At 36.5% G+C, this 6,689-nt stretch overlaps 1 pseudogene; it reads left to right on the top strand.

Moving 5' to 3' along the window:
- Window positions 1-3,859: 3,859 nt before the first annotated feature.
- Window positions 3,860-6,424, top strand: LOC127080771 (disease resistance protein RPM1-like; annotated as a pseudogene).
- The last annotated feature ends 265 nt before the right edge of the window (window positions 6,425-6,689 follow it).

Here is a 6,689-nt window from a genome sequence, read left to right as displayed (position 1 = left end):
GCTTCGTATAGTCTCTCGTTTGCATGTCAATTAAGGTAGCACGGTTCCTTCGTCTAGGACTTCCTTTTTTGCATGAGCATTCCTAAAACAAACAAACTCATTGATTTTTCTTCTCCTAAGAACACGTTAACTCCTTCTACTACAGTCGAGTAAGTCTCCAAAGGTCGAGCATCCGTTAGATTGCGTAGTAACGTCGTTCATCACAAAAAACAAACACATAGGTTAGCCGAGCTACGGTGCTCTGATTCTCAATCCTTCTTGAGATACGTATGCAGCAGGGTAGGGCCTGTGCGAGCAATAACTCTTTCTTTTCCCTACTTTGATTTTCTCTCTTTCGCATTGCATATAGGACTTTTTATACACACACTTTAGACATAAATAGCAATCGTGGATCCTGTGGAGTACCACAGACGTGAAGGGGTGCGATAACCTTCCCTTCACGTAACCGGCCTCCTTACTCAGTTTTCTTTGGTTCGAGACTTTGTTTTATTCGTTCCCTCTTGGTTATGCAGTACTACCTTTCCCTCCTCTTGGGATAAAAGTACATAGCTGGCGACTCTACTCTTTTTCCTCGCCACCTCTTTTCGCGTTTGTACTTGGATTCGGGAAATCCAGGGAGCGACACATATGCACAGCAAAAAGATATCTCTCTAAAAACCCTAGAACACATCAAGAACAACATAACAATATTTCATAAAAAACTCTTTTCCAACATCGTTACCCTGCTGAAATCCTGTCACAAACTACACTAAAGCTCAGAAAAGGTATATCAAAGTTAACCTAGAGTTCCTCATGGAAGCTCTGAGTTAACTGAGCTAAACCCTAAACCAGGCGATCCAAGCGAAGAAAAAGAATCTGAAGAAGAAAACTAACTGAGTCGGACAAAAGCAACGAGAAGACTCACCTGGGATTTGACCTTCTCAGTAAGTTTTCGGCCGATGTCTTCTCCTCCTTGGACTATAAAAGCATCGTAGCAAATATATGAACATGTTAGGTTGTTCTTGCCTTATACATATGCAGATCGAGCTTTACCCTTTTGTTTTCATGTAAATCTCTTTGCGTGGTGTACTCTGTTTAGCGTTAGATTTGTTTTGTTTTGATTGATTTGATTCAAGAGAGGTTCGATACTCCGATCCGAAAGATCGGCGGTTTTTGAGAGGGAAATAAGGTGAGGATTCGTGCTTAGGGAGTAGATTAGAGGGGGGTTGTGTTTGTTTTTTTTCGGTTCGACGGTGGTTGGCCACCGATCACCGCATCGCTCCGATGAGGCCATAGGAATCAGGTGATCGGAAGAGAGAGAGGAAATGATTTTGATCAGTGTTTTTATGTTAATTTTGGGTTTGGTTTGTTCATCAAAGTGCAATTCTAATATTTTAATAATCGTTGGGTTCTGTCTCAAATGTGTATGTGCATTTTTTGAGGTAGCAAAGAGTGTAGAATGGAATTGATTTTCGTTTGGATAGTAAAGTAGAAAATGATAGGTGAAGTTTAGAAAAGTGATAGGTAAATAAAGAATTCATAAGCCATTATTTTATTCCGGTTATAATGAATTTTCTTTCTTATTTAACGGTAACACATTCATTGTTGTGATAATAGCTTGGTCAAACATCCATTAGGTAGTAACTTATTTATGGTATTGGGGTAACGTGTATACAGGTTCTAATATATTATTTAAATGTCATTTCAAATTCCCAGATAGCACATATTAGTAAGTTGGTAGAATCTTTTGTGAAAAGCCAGGGAACCATTATGAAGGAAAAGACGTTCGCCCATATTCTCTCATTTTTTTATTTTAGTCTTGAGTTTTAAGAGTTATTTGGATTTGGGTCGGGCTTCACCCGAATTGGTTCTTCATGATGGAACTATTTTCTTCATCCTTCAGCGCCCAACAGGAATAAGCAGGCCTTATGCCTTCAAAAGCCCAAACAGAGTTTACTAATCTATCTTTTTTTGAAAGCCCCTTTAGGTTAATTAAATAAAACATAGTTAATTGTTTAAATTCATCAATTTTTTAACGATGATAATCAATCAATTTATTTTTATTGGTGGACTCTTAATTAAATTAGTTAAGTGCTTAATCAAATATTTCTTTTAAGTAACTTCGATTAATTCACTTTATCGATTAATCTCATATTGACGCGAATTCAAATCGTTTCTTTTAAAGCTTTTAAGAAATTTATTTTATAATCTAAAACTTGGGTTGAAAAGGATATAGGAAGCGTTCGCTTCACTATTTCTCAAGCACTTAAATAATTGGCGTACGCCATATTGCTCGAGTTCTTGTCACCCGATTAAACCTTAAATACCAATTTCAAATCACTTTTCAAAATTAAATGTAATTTCCAAATTCAAATTATTTTAAAACCATAATTATACAAATTCAAATCATTCTTCCAAATTAATATAATTCTAAATCTCCGATAGTATAAGGATGGGAGACATTCGCCTCACCATCTTTCGATTATTTGAATAATTGGCGTACGCCACATTGCTTGAATCTTCGTCATCAAATTAAACCGCAATCGAATAATTTCAAATCACCTTTTATATCTAACACAATTTCACAAAAACAAACTTTACAAATTAAACTTCAAATGAAGAGAATGGGAGGCGTTCGCCTCGCCATTCCTTGATTATTTGAATAATTGGTGTACGCCACATTTCTCAAATCATCGACTTTTCAAAACTCACCAATTCAAAATTCAAACTAATTTCGCAAATCAAATACAACGTCTAAAAATATATCTTTTATAAATTAAACTTCGGATGATAAAAGATGGGAGGAGTTCGCCTCATCATATCTTGATTATTTGAATAATTAGCGCTCGCCATATTGCTCAAGTTATCAACTTCCAACTAAAACACGCTAAATAAACTTGGATAAGGGAATAAGTGACACTCGCCTCATTATTCTTTGAATAAGCAAGTAAGAGGCGTACGCCTCACTACCGTGCATATTCAACATCCACAAATAAACTTTCAAAATAATCGAATGAAAAAGGAGTAGAAGGCGTTCGCCTTATTATTCCTCGAAAGAATTGGATGATTGGTGTGCACCACATTGCTCAATCTTTCGTCGTTCTTCAAAACACCTTAACAAATCAAATTAATGTCTCGCCCCCGTGCGACCAACAACTTAAAAATTATTTTCAAAAGAACATTGTTAATCCTTTCTAATGCGCACCATAAACCAATGCCTCCGCCGAGAGTAGACAAGCCAGCGTTTAGTCTTTAGAACACGATCTACACAGTCATTCATTAAAAGACACCAACAAAAACGTAGTTCTCCGAACTACGAATGCTCTGATTTCCTTATTGCACCATAAGGATACGTAGACATGAGATTGCGAGATCTTGGCGAGCACACTAATAAAAAAACCTCCCATTTCTCCCTTGAGGTCTTCATCCATCTCTATTATCAACTCTAATTACTCGAAGAAAGCAAATAACATTTAACTAACATTCAAATAGCAAATTAGACTAAAAGGTTCCCGTTGAGTACAACGGACGTGAGGGGTGCTAATACCTTCCCCTTGCGTAATCGACTCCCGAACCCGAATATGGTTGCGATGACCATTACTCCATTTTTTTAAAGGTTTTATCGATATTTTCCTATTCCTTCATTGTGATAAATAAAGTTCAGTGGCGACTCTGTTCGAATATAAATATTTCCGCGACTATCGTGAGGAATCGTATTTTTCGAGATGCGACACTGACAAGCTTGTTACTTAATGATAGAAGTTGCCTTATTCCTTTCGTCATGATAGAAGATACCTTATTCCGAAGCTATCTTATTCCCTTGTTATATAATAATAGAAATTGCGCAAACAAGGTCTCAAGCAAAAAAAACCGTGTAGTCTTTACATTACAAAACATCAATAATCAAAGCTTAACTCAAATGGCAGAAATGGCGGTGTCTTTAGTTATTGACCAACTACTTCCATTATTAAGGGAAGAAGCCAAGCTGTTGAGAGGTATTCATAAGGAGTTTGCAGACATTAAAGATGAACTCGAGAGCATTCAAGCATTTCTTAAGGATGCTGATAAAAGAGCCGCAACAACTGAAGGAGACAACACTAGTGAAGGAGTCAAAACTTGGGTAAAACAGGTTAGGGAAGCAACTTTTCGCATTGAAGATATCATTGATGATTATTTGATCCAGGTGGCACAGCAGGCTCATGATACTGGATGTGTAGCTTTAATCTATAAGCTCAAGACTATGATCCCTCGCCATCGAATAGCGTCTGAAATTCAAGATGTTAAGTCATATATTTGTGGGATCAAGGGAATAGCGTCTGAAATTCAAGATGTTAAGTCATATATTTGTGGGATCAAGGAAAGAAGTGAAATATATGCCTTCCAACGTTGTTTAGAACAAAGATCAAGCAGTTCTAGAGAAAGCCAAAATTCCAAATGGTTCGACCCTCGAGTGGCTGCTCTTTACATTGAAGAATCTGAAGTTGTGGGCTTTGAAGTTCCAAGGAAAAGATTGATTGATTGGATGATAAATGGAAGAGATGAGCGAACAGTATTTTCCGTGGTAGGAATGAGAGGGCAAGGAAAAACCACTCTTGCTAAGAAAGTTTTTGACAACAAGGAAGTCATCAGACATTTCAATTGTCGTGTATGGATCACAGTCTCGCAATCATATAATGTTGAAGAGTTGCTGAGGGACATTCTGATAAAGTTGAGGAACAATGCTTCTAGGGATTTTTCTCAAATGAATCGAGGGTCATTGACGGAAGAAGTGAGAAAGTACTTGCAGCAAAAGAGGTATGTTATCCTGTTTGATGATGTTTGGAATGTACATTTTTGGGATGATATTGAATTTGCATTAATTGATAATAAAAATGGTAGTAAGATATTGATGACAACAAGGAACCTAGATGTTGTGGTGTCTTGTAAAAGATCTTCTTTAATTGAAGTGCTTGAATTGCAACCTTTAACTAAAGAACAATCTTTGGAGTTGTTCAATAAGAAGGTATTCAGATTTGACTATGGTGGATGTTAGACCAAAGATAATGGTCCGACAGTTGGTAGCCGAAGGGTTTGTGAAGGAGGAAAAGGGAAAGACTTTGGAAGAAGTAGCAGAAGGATATTTAACGGAGCTGATCCATAGAAGCTTGGTGCAAGTATCCTCGCTAAGAATTGATGGTAAGGTTAAACGTTTTCATGTTCATGATCTAATACGCGATATGATCCTTGAAAAAATTGAGGATTTAAATTTTTGCAAGCATATTAGTGATGATGGACAATCAAGCTTAAGTGGAATAATTCGACGCTTATCAGTAACAGCGACCAGTTATGATGTAATTTTGCATATTGAAAGGTCGCATGTTCGGTCATTAATTATTTTTTCAAATTATGCATTATCTCCTTTCTCTTATTTTGGGAGAAGCCATGCAACATTCAGATTGTTGAAGGTTCTTGATTATGAACGGGCTACAATATTCCGTGTTCCTAATGGGGTTGGAAGTCTAATCCATTTGAAGTATTTAAGTTTCAATTATATTAGAGATGGTAAAATCCCAAAATCCATTGGCATGCTCCAAAACCTAGAGACCTTAGATGCAAGACAAGCATTCATTAAGTTGCCAAAGGAGATTTGCAAGCTTAGAAAGCTAAGACATCTTATCAGCTATCGAATATCTTTAATTAATTTAAAGAAAGGTATTGGAGAGATGACATCCCTACAAATGCTACGGTATGTTCATTTAGATATGGATGGAGCTGCAGAAGTAATTAAAGAGTTAGGAAAGCTGAAACAGATGAGGGATTTGGGGTTGGTTAATATTCATGAGGTAGATGGAAGCATTTTGTCTTCTTCAATCAATGAAATGCAACACTTGGAGAAATTAAATGTTTTATACAGTTTTAAAGGTAATAAATCCATTGACTTGGATTTGATTTCTGCACCAACTATGCTTCGAAAACTTTCACTTGTTGGGAGGTTAGACAAGTTGCCAGAATGGATTCCAGAGCTTCAAAATCTTGTTGCGTTGAGGTTGGGGTGTCCTATTTAACTAAAGATCCAATACAATCACTAAAAAGTTTGCAGCACTTGCTGTCCCTCACTCTAGCTGATAATGCTTATGAAGGTTTATGTTTGCATTTTGAAGATGGATGGTTTCCAAAACTAAAGGAACTGTATGTTGAGTTTTTAAATAAATTGAGAGAGATTTTTATCGACAAAGGAGCACTCTGGTCTCTGAAAAAACTTCAGTTATACAGCCTCCCTACACTGAAGAATATACCTATTGGCATCCAACACATAGAGAAGCTTGAAGTTCTATATATTTCGAGAATGGGAGTTGGATTTAAAGAGCGGATTTCTACTAAAGATTGGATTTGGATTATGGAGCATGTGCCCACTGTAGAAATCACTAACACTGATGGAAATGTTATTCCAACCTCAAGGAGATAGTGATGATTTTCTGTGATTCGGTAGGTGTTGTGCTTCAACTTCAAATGCAATGGCAATTTAGATTCTCTACAAAGACTTTTACTGAATCACTTTGGGACTTTTGTTCCTCAATAAGAAACCTTATAGGTTTAGTTTGCTGTTCTTTATCAATAATTGTATATGAAATCTCTAAATACTGCAATCCTTTCATTCTCAATAGCTTAATCTTCTGTTATAATAATAATTTACTTCAATCCTTTCAGGACATTGTAACTTTCTGTTCCTG

This window comes from Lathyrus oleraceus, chromosome 5 (genome assembly GCF_024323335.1).
Source record: "Lathyrus oleraceus cultivar Zhongwan6 chromosome 5, CAAS_Psat_ZW6_1.0, whole genome shotgun sequence".
Classification (NCBI taxonomy): domain Eukaryota; kingdom Viridiplantae; phylum Streptophyta; class Magnoliopsida; order Fabales; family Fabaceae; genus Lathyrus; species Lathyrus oleraceus.
This window is presented reverse-complemented; position numbering and strand designations above follow the sequence as displayed.